The following is a 19570-nucleotide window of genomic DNA, read 5'->3' on the forward strand; positions in this document are numbered from 1 at the left end:
CGTGCATCTTCTCAGCCTCTTCTGAACATCCAGATTAGCTAATACCAAAGACATCACTTGGAAGCCAGAAAGCTCCCTCCAGTGTATTAATAACTTAGATCCTCCTGGCTGATGAGAATAGTAAGACCACAGTGAATCACATGCTGGCCCCAGGAGCTGGCTTTCAAGGTCAATTCTCAGGTATCTTTTGTAGCATTTTTAGGATGAGTGACATGCAAAAGCATTAGGGGTTTTCTTAACTAGGTTATTCATTTTCTCTGAGCTTCTCTTACGTTGCCCCCAAATTCAAGTCACATTGCCAACATGGCACATTATTACAGTTTCTTTGACATAGATAAATTTGGGGGAAAAAACAGCGGTAAAAAATTTCCCATACAATTAACAGTCTGCTTTCTGAAGAGGATTGTCTGCTCAACTGTTGGGGTTTTGGTTCTTCTGTTTGGGCCATGAAAACCTTGCCTTCAAATAAATGTCGAGTAATTATTTATAGGGGGCTTCTCAGATGGCTCAGTGGTAAAGAATCTGCCTGCCAATGCTGGGGTCACAGGAGATGCAGGTTCGATCCCTGGGTCAGGAAGATTCCTTGGAGAAGGAAATGGCAACTCACTCCAGTATTCTTGTCTGGAGGATCCCACAGACAAAGGAACCTGGCGGTCTACAGTCCTTGGGGTCCCAAAGAGTTGGACTGAGCGAGTAAACAGCGACAACAAAGCCAGTCTCCGCATCTGCAGGATGAAGACAGGAAAAGAACTTCCAGGCAGGGTTGCTGTGAGAATTAAGGAAGTTGATGAGGGGAAAAGTGAAAAGCGCCACTATATTATTATTGTTGTTGTTGTTATTGTAGGCAGCAGCAACTGCAGCTGCAGCTTATACTTGGCTAATTCTTCTTTCTAAGAGCCTCCATGGAAGGAAGATGGTCCTGTGAACTCCAGGAGGTCACAGCTCTGGTCCCCAGCAGCTCTGGGCATTCACACCGTCAAGACTTTTCCCCAGAGCTTCATTCCAGGCCCAAGGTAGATGGTGGTTCGGCTCCACGCGTAGGCTCTGGAGTGGAAGTTTCTGCTGTTTTTGTTTTCTTTAAGGGACAGAGCAAGCAGCTGCTGGGTTGCCCTCAGACCGCAGTTCAGTAATGACACTGCGTTCTGAATAGGGGCTGGAGGCTGAGCCCAGGAGTTCAGTGTTCTGAGGGAAGAAACTTGGCCAGCTCTCCATCTGCAGAAGGGAAGGAGGGTGGGGCATGCGGGGAGCAGGGACAGGAAGCTGGGTTCCCCCCACCTTTGCACCCGTGGCCCTTGGCTTCTTGGGCCCTCACCTGGCCAGCTGGTGCACTCCAGCCTGCCCTGCTGTGGACACAGAACTTTGAACAAGTGTTTCCTAAGGGACAAGGTGACACTGTCATTTTCTTCCCCTCCCATCCTGGTTGCTGGGCCATGGGCTGGACGCAGGGAGAACAGCATGGTTCCCATACCTGCCTTGGAGCTCAAGGATCTTGAAGGAACTGAATGGAAAGGAAAACAGGAGTTATTGCCTCTTTTGTTTTCTCTTTAAAAAATATAAAAAGACCCCTGAACTCATGGTCTGGACGGCTCTAGCCACATGACTGCTTCCTTTTGTCATGGAAATATGTTGCATAAAAGACTGTTTCCTGGATTGGCACCTTGAGGTTGTCCATCTCCAGCAGCAGAAAACTGCTGTCATTCCTGGAAATAGGAAGCGCTGGCCTGGGAGGAGGTGGAGTCGAGTCTGCCTGATTTTGCTTTTCTGAGGGTGACTGTGTCAAGTTCTTGGCTCTGTGGCCAAAGTGATGGCTTGGCCAGTGCTGCCCAGTAGGACTTCCTGCAGTGATGCAAGTGGTCTGGGATCAGTGCTGAGCCCACGGCAGTCGCCATTCTGTGGCTAGTGAAAAACTGAGTTGCTGGTTTGGGTTTTGTTTTGAAGTGTTTTGAAGTTTTAACATGGCTCAGCTGGTAAAGAATCCACCTGCAATGCAGAAGACCTGGGTTCGATCCCTGGTTTGGGAAGATTCCCTGGAGAAGGGAAAGGTTATTCACTCCAGTATTCTGGCCTGGAAAATTCCATGGACTGTATAGTCCATGGGGTTGCAAAAGGTTGGACACGGCTGAGTGACTTTCACTGACATATCACATTATATTAGTTTCAGTTGTGAAAGTGTTAGTCGCTCAGTCTTGTCCAACTCTTTGTGACCCCGTGGACCGTAGCCCACCAGGCTCCTCTATCTATGGGATTCTCCAGGCAAGAATACTGGAGTGAGTAGCCATTCCCTTTTCCAGGGGATCTTCCTGATTAAGGGATCGAACCCAAGTCTCCTGCGTTGGCAGGTACGTTCATTACCACTGAGCCACTTGGGAAGCCCCTGTTAAACATATACATGATAAAATCTCAGCTGTGATAATAACAAATATGGGGGAATGATATTTTTCTTTAAAGTTGACAGTCTTTTAAAGAAAAAGGTAAATGAAAAAGCTTATTGAAAGTGATTTTACCAAGTTTTATTTTTCCTCAGTCTCAATATGCCTATATATATATAGTGTATATAATTCTTCACTATAAGTCATTAAATGATAGGTCATTATAATAGATGTTACTTTCTGGAATCATCTCAAATTAAAATTTGTTGTTTTGAAAGCATTGGTCATGTAATTAGAGAAAAATATAAGGCATCATGTAATTAGAGGAAAATATAAGGCATCGATATTTCAATTGAGGATACAAAGTTATTACTATTTTCAGACAATGTAATTGTTTACATAGAAAGTACAAAAGAATCAATTGGGTGAAATTCTGTAACAACAGATGGTAATTCAGCTAGGTGGACTGATTTCAAAATTAATATCCGCATTCAGCAGCATTTCAATAAACAGGCAGTATTTAGCTATAAAATGTAATGAGGCAATCTACCTCATTTATGAGTGTAAAAATAAGACCTAGAATGAACTTAATAAGAAATGTGTACACCTATATATTTTTAAAACTAATATTTTCTTGAAGAACATAAAAATGTAATTGAATAAATAAAAAGACCTATTTTTTCTTAATACTGTAAACAGATCAATTTACCCAAAATTAATCTGGACATGGAACAACAGACTGGTTCCAAATCTGGAAAGGAGTACATCAAGGCTGTATATTGTCACCCTGCTTATTTAACTTATATGCAGAATACATCATGAGAAATACTGGGCTGGAGGAAGCACAAGCTGGAATCAAGATTTCTGGGAGAAATATCAATAACCTCAGATATGCAGATGACACCACCCTTATGGCAGAAAGTGAAGAAGAACTAAAGAGCCTCTTGATGAAAGTGAAAGAGGAGAGGGAAAATGTTGGCTTAAAACTCAACTTTCAGAAAACTAAGATCCTGGCTTCCAGTCCCATCACTTTATGGCAAATAGATGGGGAAACAGTGGAAACAGTGGCTGACTTTTATTTTTTTGGACTCCAAAATCACTGCAGATGGTGATTTCAGCCATGAATTTAAAAGATGCTTACTCCTTGGAAGGAAAGTTATGAGCAACCTAGACAGCATATTAAAAAGCAGAGACATTACTTTGCCAACAAAGGTCCATCTAATCAAGGCTATGGTTTTTCCAGTAGTCATGTGTGGATGTGAGAATTGGATTATAAAGAAAGCTGAGTGCCGAAGAATGAATGCTTTTGAACTGTGGTGTTGGAGAAGACTCTTGAGAGTCCCTTGGACTGCAAGGGGACCCAACCAGTCCATCCTAAAGGAGATCAGTCCTGAATATTCATTGCAAGGACTGATGCTGAAGCTGAAACTCGCCTGGTGTGCTGCAGTCCACAGGGTTGCAGAGAATTGGACACGACTGAGCGACTGAACTGAACTAATCCAGAAATCCAATGTAATCTTCATCAAAATACCATCAGTAACTTTTATAACCTGGAAACCTATTGTTAAAGTTATCTGGAAATGTAAACTTGTGGTAACTATATATCATTGGATTCCCGAATATGCAACAAGAGTTTTGGGGAAGGAGGTGTTAATATTTATTTATAGACAGCAGAAGTGAGAGGTAAGGCATTGATCTAGCACCTCAGTTTTTATTTCATAACCATCTATGCTACTGAAATTTTCAGTAGGCGCATGTGTCACTTATATATGATTAAGGTGGTAATTGCTTATTTTAAAAGGACATTTTCCATGATGTAGAGTGGTGATGCTAACTCTTACTGCTCATGGGACTCAGACAGGGAGCTTTAACAGCAAAACTCAGGTCTCACCTCCAGATTTCGGTACAGCTGGTCTGGGGTAGGGGACGAGGCATACATATTTTTTTATTTTTATTTATCATTATTTGTGGTATTTTATTTGTTTATTTATTTGGCTCTGTTGGGTCTTGGATGAGGCACTTGAGCTTCTCTCTAGTTGTGGTGAGCAGGCTTAGTTGCCCCGAGGCATGTGGGATCTTAGTTCCCTGACCAGGGATCAAACCCATGTCCCCAGCATTGGAAGGTGAATTCTTAACCACTGGACCACCAGGAAAGTCCCTGTACTTTTTTTTAGAAAGCTCCCAGTGACTCCCCTGTGCAGCCAGGGCAGAGGGTTGCTGCTTTGGTGGCCCACGGTGGTGTCATGCCAACTGTGGTCACAACCCGTGGCCATGAGACCAATTTAATGGGTTCAGTTAAGTTCAATTCAGTCACTCAGTCATGTCCAACTCTTTGAGACTCCATGAACTGCAGCATGCCAGGCCTCTCTGTCCTTTGCCAACTCCCAGAGTTTACCCAAACCCATGCCCATTGAGTTGGTGATGCCATCCAACCATCTCATCCTCTGTCATCCCCTTCTCCCCACTCCTTCAATTTTTCCCAGCATCAAGGTCTTTGCAAATGAGTCAGTTCTTCGCATCACGTGGCCAAAGTATTGGAGTTTCAGCTTCAGCATCAATCCTTGCAATGAATACTCAGGGTTTATTTCCTTTAGGATGGACTTGTAGTCCAAGGGACCTTCAAGAGTCTTCTACAACACCACAGTTCAAAAGCATCAATTCTTCAGGGTTCAGCTTTCTTTATAGTCCAACTCTTTATCCATACTTGACTACTGGAAAACCATAGCCTTGACTAGACGGACTTTTGTTGACAAAGTAATGTCTCTGCTTTTTAATATGCTGTCTAGGTTGCTCATACCTTTCCTTCCAAGGAGTAAGCATCTTTTAAATTTATGGCTGAAATCATCATCTGCAGTGATTTTGGAGTCCAAAAAAAAAAAAAGTCAGCCACTGTTTCCACTGTTTCCCCATCTATTTGCCATAAAGTGATGGGACTGGATGCCAATTCTTAGTTTTCTGAAAGTTGAGCTTTAAGCCAACTTTTTCACTCTCATCTTTCACTTTCATCAAGAGGCTCTTTAGTTCTTCACTTTCTGCCAGAAGGGTGGTGTCATCTGCATATCTGAGGTGATTGATATTTCTCCCAGCAATCTTGATTCCAGCTTGTGCTTCTTCCAGCCCAGCATTTCTCATGATGTACTCTGCATATAAGTTAAATAAGCAGGGTGACAATATACAGCCTTGACGTACTCCTTTTTCCTATTTGGAACCAGTCTGTTGTTCCATGTCCACTTCTAACTGTTGCTTCCTGACCTGCATGATTACTGGAAAAACCATAGCTTTGACTAGATGGAACTTTGTTGGCAAAGTAATGTCTCTACTTTTCAATATGCTGTCTAGTTTGGTCATAACTTTTCTTCCAAGGTGCAAGCGTCTTTTTAATTTCGTGGCTGCAGTCACCATCTGCAGTGATTTTGGAGCCCCCCAAAATAAAGTTTCTCACTGTTTCCATTGTTTCCCCATCTATTTGCCATGAAGTGATCGGACCGTATGTCATGATCTTAGTTTTCTGAATGTTGAGTTTTAAGCCAGCTTTTTTACTCTCCTCTTTCACTTTCATCAAGAGGCTCAGTGGGTTGGGATCAACAATTTTTAAAAAAAGCCTGCTATTGACAGAAGTGTGTGTGTGTGTGTGTGTGTGTTTACACACTGGGTTGTGATCTAAAGTATCTCTTTCTGTGGAATGAAATTTTAAAAATTCAGATAGCCACTGCCTCATGTGACTCAAACACTTCAGACCTTCTAAAACACTGTATCAGAGGTGGTGTGAACTAATATTAAAGGCTTTCCACAGCCTAAAAATTATATTCTAATTCTGACTTTTGTTCATTTATGCAGTCATTCATTGATGACAGTCCAAAGATCAAAAATTCAATATGTAATACTGGTGCTTATATGATGAACACAGTGTCTGACTTAAGTAGATGCTAAAAAAATTATGATAATGAAAGAACAAGTGAAATTATTCATTAAATTATAATAAATTATTAGGTAATGCTTTGCCTCATCTTTCCAGTTATTTTTTTTATAAACTTGCTCCTCTTCTCCCTTCTAACCACATGCTCCTAAATAATTTTTTCTGGGTAGAATAAACCAAGAATACTTGGATGGACATCCCACGTTCAACATGAAGGCTGAGGCGGGAGTTCCCTCTTTGCTGACACACTCACCCAAGTGAGGACAGTGCTTGGCTTGCATTGGACCACCCTGACCACACGGACTGTGGTCACATCCATCTTATCACAATCAAAGGTTGGATCTGTGGGCAGGACATAGATACTCATGAAAGACAGAACCAGGAAGAATTTGGCTAAAATGGATTTGCTTTATTCAAAACAAGTTGTGTCTTCTGAAGGTAAGGTCTTCAGGAAAACGTTCCAATTCTCTATACAACCGACCTCGTGTAACTGAGAAAGGTATCATGTGACCACAGTCTCAGCCCCTGAGCAAGATGCTGCAAGAAATACAAGAAAGTATCAGTTGCTTTAACCAAGAGATCCTAGTTGTAAGTGAGAAGGAAATTCAGGTTGGGCAGAAACCAAATGAAATGTGCCGAACAAGAAAGTCTGTAGATTGCACAGCTAGACACGTGGGACAGGAGCTGTAGAAAGCACGAGAGAAGTGTTCAGGGAACATCCTGAAGCCTGAAAGCTGGATTCTAATGGGCTAAGGCCTCTTCATTAGGTGCTTGTGTTGTGTGATGTTTTATAAACCATTAACGAGATGGCAGTCTCCAGGCATTCTCTTCCAGGATGGCAGGCCTCCCTTGCTCACTCCAGGAGTCAGTGCATCCCTCCATGACTCGATGGATTTCTGGGCTGTTCCACCTTGTGCCTTCCCGGTCACACTATTTTGAGGGTTGACGGGGAGGAGGGTGAATAGACCTATGACGTGGTTAACTTTTAGCAGAAATGAATCACAGGTCAGAGTGACATCAGCTGGCTTCTCAATGACTATCCAGAGATACTGAAGGGAAGGCCTTTCTAGAAGCAAACAGCTGAGAAGGTACCTGGGATGAAGATTAGAAAAAAGCAGAATTAATAGTAGAAGCAAAACTTGAACATTTCAAAGTTAATCTATGAAAACAGACTAGAAGCAGGGAGGATTTAATCCCCAAAAGAGGAGACTGAGGAGTGATCTCATTAGGATCTTCAAAAAATATATGAAAGATGATTTTATAGGGACTGGAGAACTAGCTCTTTTAAATCTTAAACTGAACTTTAAATCATTGAGGCTCCTGAAAAAGTGCATCTTTGTTTCTACTTTACTTAATATTTCTCAAATGCCTCTTCCTCACCGTCCAGTTGTTAAATATTAAATTCAATTGACCTGTGTATGTAGGGCTCTGGGTAAGCCCTGAGAGGTGTGGAGGATTTTACAGGAGGTCATCTTTCTTTCCAAAGGGGTCTCAAGTGAGGCCATGCAGCATATTAGATACTTGCTTTACTGGGGAGTTTTGGAAATGGGATAATGAAGGAGAGGATAGTGACATGACCCAATTGTTCTGTTCCATGGTTCTGTGTTCCATTCATCTATTGCTTTATTTTCAGATTCTCATTGAAGTCTAGAGAGTCATGAAGTTGCTCCTGAGGATGGGTGTGTGTGATGGTTTCCTGTCTCCGGAGAAATGGAAATGGGGCTAACCAGGTTTGTGGAAACAAATACCTGTTACCAGTATAATACCAGTAGAAAACGGATCTTGAAACTTTGAGCTTGAGGTTTTGAAATCAGCAAGCTCTTTATTATTTCCTCTTGAAGACAGATATTTCCAGTGTCTGCCCAGAATGTAGACAGGATTTTGAAGTAAGTTTCTATAACCCAAGTTGACTGAGAGTGCTCCCAAGTTCCAAAGGACTCTTCAAGTGTCCAATAGCTACCCAGATGTGGAAAAACTGGTCTTTCCCCCTCAAAGTTCATGATTCAAACTCAGATCTTAACACACTGTTTCAGACTTTTCAGGTTAAGAGAACTTGCCTAGAATGAAATAAATCACTAAATATTGCTTTTCCTAAAATGGCGTATCCTCTAAGGCTAATCAGTTTTCAAATTAACATGCACCCAAATGATTAATTTGATAAATGGGGACACTGAAAACAGCTGTGACATGGGACCTACTCTTGGAATGCTGTGTTAGCATCCATAGAAGGTCAAGTCCTTCCACCTTCTTATTAGACCCGTTTCATCAAGAATTGTTATCCTTTTTATTTCAGCATTGCACTCAACAATCACATTATTAACCTTTAGCTTCCCCCTGGGAGGAAATTAATTGGTTGGATAATTTTTTTTGGGGGGGGGAGTGGCAGGACTACTGAGCAGAGAAATATGAAAACATATTCACATTTTAAATGCTTCTGTATGCATAATAAATACTAGAACACTACTGAGCTGAAATTAATGAGTCTGTATTTGAAGCATGGCTGTATTTAAAATTACCTGCCTGATGACAATTTTACTTAATCACATTACAAGTATCTCTGATTACTTCTTGTTAATTGCCACTTCCATTCTGGAGGGAAAAAGGTCCAGACATTTCCAGGTAACAGATTACTTAATTGCTAACATCAACCTGGCACTCAAAATAATATTCCTTCCCTTGACCCAGCCAGTCAGCAATGTGTGTGGGCGATGGCACCTCTGGTGGAAAATTGTTTTAGATCCTGTGGGGAGATATGAGGGCATGCCCACTGTTTACTACAGCAGAACAAGAAGAAAGGCCTAGACAGAAAAACAGAAACACTGGGTCTGTGCCGGTGTATGTTGTGTGGATGCCATGTGGACCTGGGTGCCAGGGACCTCCATCCACTGTGCTGCCTGATAGCATGTCTATGAGATCCGTGGACCAGCAGGGTACCATTTCCATTACACGAGACCCTAGACCTTTCTCCTTTTCTTCCCTCCTATTCATATTTTTAGGCTTATGGTTTATTGTCTGTCTCCACCCACTTAAACTTAAGGTTCACAAAAGGAGAGATTTTGTTTATTTGTCTGCAGATACATTCCCAGTGCTCATTACACCTGGCACATGGTGTGCGTGCTCAGTTGCTCAATCACATCTGACTCTGTGACCACATGGGCTGTAGCCCACCAGGCCCCTCTGTCCATGGGATTTCCCAGGCAAGAATACTGGAGTGGGTTGCCATTCCCTCCTCCAGGGGATCTTCCCGACCCAGGCACATGGTGGGCTCTCAGTAAATAGTTGTTGAATGAATGAATGCAGTAATTTCCATAGTGGTTGAAGATAAGGGCCTCTCTGTTCAAGTGTATTTGTTGATACATTTAAAGAAAATTTCTGAATCAGTGTTGATGCAATTCTGGGATATTTCCTTCTATTCCTTGACTTAATTTTCAAAGGCATGGCAGTAAAACTTTCTAAAAACCCAGAAGGACAACCTCAAATTTCATACTCATAAGGCTTGGGAAAAACAAATTTATTCTTAAGGAGAGAAATGAAAAGGGAAAAAAAAGAGTAAGCTGACTATTCTGGAGGAAAACTTTACAAACTCGAAAAAAATGAAAGAAAAATATTCAGTCACTAACACCAAGGAACCTGTCTGAGTGCACTTCCTTTTGTAAAAGAACTATTTATTTAATTGGCTGCACTGGGTCTTCATTGAAACATGTGAACTTTTAGTTGTGGGATGCAGGATCTAGTTTCCTGACTAGGGATCGAACCCGGCCTTCCTGCATTGGGGAATATGGAGTCTTAGCCACTGGACCACCAGGGAAGTCTCAAGCTTCTTTTGGTAAAGTATTTTTTGACTGTCTTCACTCTCTTTGTTGGAGAGGCCAGGCCAAATGAAATTCAAATTGCTTCTTCTTGGACAAATAAAACCTGGGCTGCTCTCTGAAGCAAGGTGTTCGCGAGCATCTTCAGAGCAAATCCTGAACCAGTTTATATAGAGAGAACCACATTAGTGGAAGCACATGCCACTCACACCTGACCCTTCTCACCACAAGCTGGTGAAGCTACTCATGCATCTTTGGGAACCAGATCCTATAAACACGCTTTCTATTTCTTTATTTTTTTTAATGAAACTAGTATTAGCCAGTAGTTCTTGATTTTTTTTCCTTCTAACAGACACTTGAGGACCCAGCATTTCACAGTAAAACAATGACTCCTACATGTCCAAATAGGCCCTGTGTGTTTAACACAGTTGCTATCAGTTGCAGTTCAAAGATTGTGAAAAAGCCATTGTGGGAACAGTCTTTAAAAAATAATTTTAAAAATAATTTTAAACTAAAAATGTTTTTTAAGAATTTTAGATTCCAATTTTTCCGAGTTTGACCTGGGATTTCTCACTACTTTGTATACATCACAAACTGATTTGCCTTGATGCTGGATTCTGCAATCAAAGGGAACACGATCTGATTTCAAGCTGAAGTAAATGGGGAAATAGATGGGTGTTGCCTGTGGGCAAAATTGCACAGAACAACTCAGCCTGACTCCCAGAACCATTTGGAGAAAAACTCTTACTATTTTAAACTCAGCCTCATTTCTCCAACCTTTGACTTTGCCTTTCCTTTTTAATGGTGGTTTGGGCTTGTTCTTTTTTAACCCCATGTCCCTTTCCCCTGAATTTTCTCTATCTCTGTGTAACTCCTGCAGCTGCATCAGCTCACAGTGATCCGATGCAGCAGCTTTGCCCCTAAAAGTTCTGAGGTCCTGCGGGAGGGACAGCCCATGGTGTCCACACGGCGTCTGCATGCCCGCCGCCCCCTGCGCCCATCACCAAGTTTCACCACCGCCTTTAAGGACCTCCTGGTGCATTCCAGCCTTAGCCTGGGCACCCGGGCTTTCGACAGGAGAGGCTGGGCTGTGTTTTAGTGATCACCAGATTCAACATCCGTCATCTGCCTGAAGGGATACATGAGGCAAAGACTTGAATGTGCAGGCAATCTCACTGAGAGATCAAGGTGTGGGCACTAGATCACCAAGTGGCTCATCAGTGGTTGCTGGTTTGGTTTGTTTCTTTTTTAATTACTCTATTTAGCTCTGCTGGGTTGTGGTTGCTGCACCGGCTTTCTTTAGTTGTGATGAGTGGGGGCCGTTCTCCAGTTGCGGTGTGTGGGCCTCTCACTGTGATGGCTTCTCTTGTTGCCGAGCGTGGGCTCTAGACAGCACAGGCTTCAGTAGTTGTGGCGCACCGCCTTAGCTCCTTTGAGGCATGCGGGATCTTCCCAGACTAGGGATTGAGCCTGCGTTCCCTGCATCAGCAGGCAGATTCTTTTTTTAAAAAGAAAAAGAAAAAAAAAACACACTTTTTATTTTGTGTTGGGGTATAGCCGACTAACAACATTGCGACAATTTCAGGTGAACAGAGAATGGACTCAGCCACACATATACATGTACCCACTCTCCCCCAAACTCCCCTCCCATCCCAGGCTGCCGCATAAAATCGATCCGTTCCCTGTGCTGTATAGTAGGTCCATGTTGGCTTAGCTATTCTATAATAAATACAGCAGTGTGGATATGTCCATCCCCAGATCCCTATCTCTTCCCCTCATCCTTCCCGCTGGCAACCATAAGTTCCTCTCTGTGAATCTGTTTCAGTTTTGTAAGTAAGTTCACTTGTATCATTTCTTTTTAGATCCCACATATAAGGGATGTCATACGATATTTCTCCTATTCTGTCTGACTTACTTCATTCAGTATGACAATCTTAAGGTCCATCCATGTTGGTTAGGCTGATTCTTATCCACTGGACTACCAGGGAAGCCCACTTGTTTAATTCTTGAGTTCTATTTGATCAGTTTTCACTCTGTCTTCCCAGAGTCTTCTTCTGTGTCTTCTGTGCTAGCTGCCTGCCACAGCTAGAAACTGAAGGGCAGAGAGAGATAGAGGCAGAGTGTAGAGCAGTATGTATTTTTGAAGAAAGACTTCCTGTGAATATATTATTCATTAATATGTTTATTCATAGGGAGAATATATTTATAAGGATTCTGAATATTCAAAAATCTATTAACAAATAGATTCTTCCTGAATATATTCACAAGGAGAAATCAGTTTTTAAGAAGAATGTATTTATAAGAAAATATATTCATGACGAATATATTCTTGAATATTAAGAATGTATTCATAGGAACACGTCGTATTCAAGAATACATTTTTATGCCCCAGGAGTTGGAAAGACAAACTGAATATTCTTCAAAATGATATGGAGCAAAATGTAATGCAATCAAAACACAGTATTTCAAAAGGAACGAGTGAGTGTGGAAGTTGGTCACGTGCTGGGTGTTTGAGAAACGTTTCCAGAGCAGGCACCTGGTTAGATACAGGACTCAGGTTTCAAGCCCGGGCCCGGCTCCAAAGCCCAAGCACTTTTCCCTCTATGTCCCTGCCTCCAGCCCTCACCCAACAGATGGAGATTTCACAGACCAAGGTGATTCAACCAAGGAATCCCAGGGATGTCTGAGAGTCAACGTCAACCAGGGGAGGCAGTCTCAGCTCAGAGCCCTGTCCTAAACAGGAGTCAATATCCTGCACTGTCACATTTTGGTTTTTTTTAACTTAACCTGCCTGAAATGCAGAAGCCCCAGGTTCAGTCCCTGGGTGATCCCCTGGCGAAAGGGATGGCTACCCACTCCAGTATTCTTGCCTGGAAAATCCCATGGACAGAGGAGCCTGGTTGGCTACAGCAGTCCACGGGATTGCAAAGAGTTGAATACAGCTGAGTGACTAACACTTTCACTTTTTCACTTCATAGCCAATTAACAGTGTTGTGATAGTTTAAGGGATTTACTAAGCGAAGGGATTTACATGTATCCACTCTCCCCGAAACTCCTCTCCCATCCAAGCTGCCACATAACATTCAGCAAAATTCCAAGTGCTATATACAGTAGGTTCTTGTTGGTGATCCATTTTAAATGTAGCAGAGTGTACATGTCCATCTCAAACTCCCTAACTATCCCTTCCCCCCATCCTTCCCCTCTGGGAACCATAAATTTGTTTTCTATGCCTGTGAATGTATTTATTTTATAAATAAGTTCATTTCTTTTTTTTTTAATTAACACATCCATTATGTATTAATCAATTCTCTTTTTACATTTTTTATTTTGTATTGGGGCATAACTGATTAATGAACAATGTTGTGATAATTTCAGTTGAACAGCAAAGGAACTCAGCCATACATATACATGCATCCATTCTCCCGCAAACTCCTCTCCCATCCAGACTGCTGGTAACACTGAGCAGAATTCCTTGTGTTATACACTAGGTCCTTGTTGGTTATCCATTTTAAATATAGTAGAGGATACATATCCATCCCAAACTCCTGGTTATGCAAGGTTAGCATCTAATCACAGAGGGAGGAAAGGAGAGTACAGAGCTGATTGAAAGTCGCTCAGTTGTGTCCAACTCTTTGTGACCCCATGGAATTCTACAGGCCAGAATACTGGAGTGGGTGGCCTTTCCCTTCTCCAGGGAATCTTCTCAACTTAGGGATTGAACCCAGGTCTCCAGCATTGCAGGTGGATTCTTTACCAGCTGAGGCAGAGCTGATTAAGGGTAGGTTTTTCTTAGAATGTCTGCTGGTTGTTGAAAGTGACAGAAATGTATTTTTGCAGAAATTACCTCAAATTACAGATGTTTAAAGACTGTGGTCTCAGAAGTGCCAGCCCCCTTAGGATTCTTGCTAATGATCTAATTTCCAGCATTGCAATATATATGAGGGCTCCTTTGTGGGAACCCTTTCTAACATCCTAGAAGCCTGTATCTCTTGATGCCATGGTGGCTGGTTTTTGCTTTTTGCTTTTCCTCGACTCACTCATGTTCCGGGTGGGACTCAGGAAGAGAAAAGGGGAATGAGGGTGAGGCTGGTACCCAGGGCAGTGGAGGCCTTCACAACATCTGGGTATTTCTGGATGCTGCCTGACAGCTAAGGGTGGTGAAGAGGGGAGGAGGGGGTGGTTCCTGGCAGAGCAGAGGAGCTCACCTCCTAACCTTCCAGTTCCAAGCCCTTCAGGAGACCACAGGGACAGGGGAGGGAGCTGGCTAGAGCTGCTTCTGGGCGTGGTGGACTCATGTTCAGGACGATCCTAGGGTCTGCCCCACCTGCTCCTGGGCCCCTGAGATGAGCCATACTAAGAGTGGGCCCCTGGGGGTCAAGCTTGATGCAAATTTGAATATATATGTGGGAGATCCCTGCAGGATTGTTCAGGAAATGGATTGCTGTTGCTTTTCTGAGACCTATTCAGTGGCTATTGTTAGGTGTCCAGCACCTTACACTTGTGTTGCATCGGTTACATTCACGCGTGCACACATGCTCAAAGCCAAATTTAAAACAGCTTGATTCAAGCTGAGCTTGGATCAGTTTCAGTCTGTCTGATCGTTCTGTCTTCAGTTCAGTTCAGTCCAGTTCAGTCGCTCAATTATGTCTGACTCTTTGCGACCCCGTGAATCGTAGCACGCCAGGCCTCCCTGTCCATCATAAACTCCCAGAGTTTGCTCAAACTCATGCCCATCGAGTCGGTGATGCCATCCAGCCATCTCATCCTCTGTCGCCCCCTTCTCCTCCTGCCCCCAATCCCTCCCAGCATCAGGGTCTTTTCCAGTGAGTCAACTCTTCGCATGAGGTGGCCAAAGTATTGGAGTTTCAGCTTCAGCATCAGTAGAGGGACACAAAATTCAACCCTAATGTGGCTCAGAATCTTTTGTCCTGTTCTCGATTCTTCTGTGGAAATGACATGTATTAAATACACAAACTGCAAATCTCCTGTCTTCCATGGAGCCTACATAAAAGCCATTTTGAGATGCTTTTTAATTAATAAACCTCTCAAATCATCAACACTTTCCCTGAGGAAACACACCTCCCGCATTCAGTAAGGGCTGACTTCTCTGCTGACTCAGGGGTGCAGGGTTACTCTCTGTGGTCCTTCAGGGGATGGGGGGGAGGACAGCCTCCAGGCTATCATATTCATGAAGGCAGTGAGGCAGGGATTTTTATTTTATCTGTTTATTATCATTTAAAATACATTACAATTGTAACAAAGCAGAAGCAGGAATTTTAATTGTATGTGGCAGTTTAAAAAAAGAAAAGCCAAACAGAAAAAAACGCATATCAACCAATAACATAGTAAAATGCCATGTAGGCAAAGTGAGACTCTAAAGAATGGAATCTAAGCACACCTCTGAGAGGAGAAGTTCTCTTCCTCAGTGACTTGAAGTTTGATAAACTCTCCAAGCAACTTTCCTAAACCCTAAGATTCTTAACTGAAGCAAATGGGTACCATAGGATTGATTCTATTTCTTTCTTTTCTCTCCCACTGGCAAAAATAAAAAACAAACCGCATCCCACCCCCAAACCCAACCAAAACAATGGCGCCTCCATTCCACAGGGCGTTGGTGACTCTTACTGTTTGGTATAAGAAAGGGGGTGCTTGTCTTCCAAAACTGTGAGGCTGACTTTGCATAGCTTCAGTCTCAAATATAGTCACTTACACAAAACAAATACGAGCTCATAACAAAAAAGACTTGTTTAAACGAGTACTAGACACCCGGCTCTAGACCTCTCCCCTTGATGAAGCCTCTGTCTGTAGACAGGTACCCAGGGCCCCGGTGAACACGGCTCCTCCTGACACACAGGCAGACGGCCCGCGGGATGTCAGCCTCCCAGGTGGCCCCCAGAGTGGAAGCTGTGAGCATGTGGGTGGAGGAATGAGGGGCGTTTGTGTCAGGACTTGGGTCCCTGGCAGTAAGAGCACCACAGGCGGAGCTCAGGAGGGTCCTCCCAGTTTCTGCCAAGTGTCCAGCTGGCTGTTCTCACGGGACCCCCAGGGATGCTCCCAGAGACCCAGCGGCACAGCTGAGAAATGGTTCATGGAACCTAGATAAGAATTAATGTATCATGAAAACGTGCTTATTACTAATTTGTTTTTCTAAAGAGCCGCACTTTCCTGAGTAAAGCGCACACATCTCACACGAAGTCATTAAAGCACCAGGCCTCTGCCTCTCAGACTCCTTGCACCCAGAGGGCAAATCACAGCCAAGCTCAGACGCTGTGCTGGCGAAAACATTAACAGTGTGTGCCTGAAAACCGTGTTCCTCATGTCCCACCCTAGAGAGTTTCTTCCTTGCAAAATGAGAAGCAGCTTCTTGGACAGCAAGGGACAAGGATAAAAATGCATCCCGTGGGCTTCTTGGATCTATTCCTGCCACGCATCAGAGCCGCAGTGGTGACGGTCAGGGTCCTGCCGGGCCTGGGGGCTTCTCCATTGCTGGCACTGGATCAGCCATCAACTCTTCCAAACGTAAAAGCCACGGCCGCTTTACAAGGTCCCCTTCGTACTTGGGCATGACCATGGGGACACGGAAATCAAGTGCCTGCGGCTGAGGTTCCTGTTGAGAGAACAAGGCATGGTGGTGGCCATGGTCCCTCAGGTACAGCGTCCCCCCATGGCCTCCTGGCCTGAGACGGCATCCTCCGCGGCGAGGTCCTGCGAGCGCCTGAACATGAGGATGGAGTTGTAAACCTGCAGGGCTGGACCCAGCTCGATCTTCATCACCTGGGCAGTGTCCGTCTGTGTCAGCAGCAGGAAGACTCTGCCATCGATGTGCTGTCAGTAAACAAATGCGCACAAACAAACACAGCCTGCTCCTCCGGTCTGTTTGCGCCCCCCCGAAGCCCCCACTGCCAGGAGCCCCTGGGTGCTGAGCTGTGACCCGGACGCCATGGGTTCCCAGAGCTCGGGGGACCCACAACAGCATCTTAGTCCAACTGCTCTCGACAGCAAGTTCTCCCCAGAACCCTGAAGCTAAGTTACATTAAAAGCTCTTCAATCTGTTAAATGTGAACTCAACGTACATGAAGTAGGCTAACTTTCTACTGTTACATTTTAAAATTTTTGGACTGAATTTGTATCAAGGCCCTTAACAATAACCCACTCTCGTATACCAAGTGAATCTCCAGGAATGCTCATGAAAATGATGAGCGGTGAGGATATGCTGGTTTTATTTATAGCAGTGAAATACTGCAAACAACTGGACATGCCAGGAACAGCAGAAGGAAAGAAATGAGGGTGTCACCGAGGATGGGGGATCGGCAGTCACCAAAATTCACGTCTCAATGAAATAGGTAATGACTTGGGACAATTTTCGTGGGTTGTGAAGCAAGGGAACATGAACTGATGACCTAGAAAGATTTGTTTTCATTTGTAAAATTAAATGTGTGTGATCGCTGTAAACACACACGGAGTTGAAATATTTGAAGTCTTTACAGCAAATGTGAAGTGACCTTTGGCCAGATGTTTGGTTTGTGTTTTCTCCTTTAACCTTATTTAAAATGCTTTCTGTGACAAACACCATTATAAGCAGAAGTACATTCAAAATGAATGTGTTATTTATTAACTTTGAAAACATGTCGTGGTCTGGAATGTCTTGGCCATCCTAAGGTTATGTGATGGCCAGTAGCCACCGTGCAGGTTGTTTCCAACTTCTAGAAGCCCCAGGATGGTTTCAGAGTTCGAGTCTCAGGGACGTGGACAGGCCCATAGCCACACCGCCTATTCTCATGGGCGGGCCCAGGAGGAGTCCTGGGTCCAGAACCAAGAAGACAGAATGGAGTTTGCTGGAGTAACACCCATCCAGGAACCCAGCCCTGTGGTTCTAACCCTTTTGGTGCACAGCACAACCCCTGTGACAGTGTCCCCCTGAGGAAGGCGAGATCCCTGGGGACCCCAGATGGGGTGTTCATTTTAAAAGCCTCCATGGGCTTCCCTGGTGGCTCAGATGGTAAAGAATCTGCTTGCCAATGCAGAAGACATAAGAGACATGGGTTCGATCCCTGGGTCAGGAAGATCCCCTGGAGGAGGGCATGGCAACCCACTCCAATATTCTAGCCTGGAGAATCCCATGGACAGAGGAGCCTAGTGGGCTACAGTCCACAGGGGTCGCAAAGAGTCAGACCTGATTGAAGTGACCCGCACAACCTGCCGCTGGTCACAGGGGGCAACACTGTGGCTGCCGGCAGGTTGCTGACCTCCAGCAGGGACCCCTCTGCTCCGCATGGCTGCCCATCATGGAGCCCCTGCCCTGGGACAAGCCTGTAGACCCACCAACCGTAACCCTTGCAGGTCCTCTCACATCAGTCCGTGTTTCCAGAGCAGGGAGGAGAGAAGCGAGGCAAGCTGCCCGTGGTGACTCTGCAGGTCTTAACGGCCACACTGGAGCAGCCGGACCTCAAGGAGACTGGACAAGGGGGTCCTGGACGTGGCAGACACAGAGGACATGGTTCATGTGAGGCTGGGCTGGGGTGGGGGGTTTTCCCCCGCCACATTCCCATCAGCGGCTTCAGACCATGGCCCTAATGCTGAGCTCCTTGCAGACGGAGGGCCTGGCAGGCTCAGAGGGGCCGGGGACCCACAACTCAGAGAGCACCTCCCCTGCCCCACGCGTGCCCTGAACCCAGAAACCGGGAGTGTGAACTGCACCCGGTCCATGAGCACGGTTTTCTCAAGAGTCCTAGACCAATGGCAGAGTCTCAGTGATCAGACTCGTACGGGATGAACCGTTGCTCACGAGGCCCCAGCTCACCCATCGGCAAACTGCCCTGCCCTCTGGGTCTGGAAGGGGAAGCCCTGTGGACAGAACATGCGGCTTCTGTGACCGTCTGAGCAGGGGCAGGGCCAGGGCAGATGGGACAGCCCTACTTCCACTTTGGAGCAGAAAAGTGTATCCCCTTTCCTGGGTGCAGGTCCATTGCAGGTCCCCCCTGACCCCAGGGTAGTCACAGTACAGGGGCTCAGGGGCACCCCGGGGAGTGACATGTTCCAACTGTCCCTTCCTCAAGGGGCTGCAGAGCTGAGGCCACCAGCTCCAGTTACAAGTCACAAAGCGTAGCTCATGTCAGCAGCCCAGACAGAGGCTGCCCTGGGAGCCCCTCCTGCCTGCACCTCCTCCTCGCGCCTCCCCCCACCCCAAACCGCTCTTATTTACACTTAAGTAAACGGAAGCAGAGCACTCCCTGAGTTTGGACTGGATACATATAATTTTCCTGTTTCCTACGTCCCTCCTGAAGCACTTGGCACGCTCCTCACCGCCCAGCAGAGACGCCACAAACTCAGCCACCCGCGGCGTGACGTGAAAAGCCTGATTCAAAACACTCACCGGAAATAACACCTTGGGTTGTAGTCCTTCAATGTTTGAGTAAAACACACTTCACATCCCTCACATGCTGGGGGTTTAAACAGTAACCATCCAGCCACATTAG

At 44.8% G+C, this 19570-nt stretch overlaps 1 long non-coding RNA gene across 2 annotated transcripts in view; it reads left to right on the plus strand.

Annotated features, from left to right (window-relative positions):
• LOC136167652 (uncharacterized) overlaps window positions 1-17607 on the plus strand; it is a 51914-nt gene extending 34307 nt beyond the window's left edge. Inside the window, exons 2-4 of one of the 2 annotated variants that reach the window (XR_010663104.1) lie at window positions 6456-6723; window positions 7919-8015; window positions 16248-17607. This is a non-coding gene — a long non-coding RNA (uncharacterized lncRNA). The remainder of the gene's footprint in view (window positions 1-6455; window positions 6724-7918; window positions 8016-16247) is intronic. The other variant, XR_010663105.1, reaches the window with a different exon arrangement.
• The last annotated feature ends 1963 nt before the right edge of the window (window positions 17608-19570 follow it).

Source organism: Muntiacus reevesi, chromosome 4 (genome assembly GCF_963930625.1).
Source record: "Muntiacus reevesi chromosome 4, mMunRee1.1, whole genome shotgun sequence".
NCBI classification, from domain to species: Eukaryota; Metazoa; Chordata; class Mammalia; order Artiodactyla; family Cervidae; genus Muntiacus; species Muntiacus reevesi.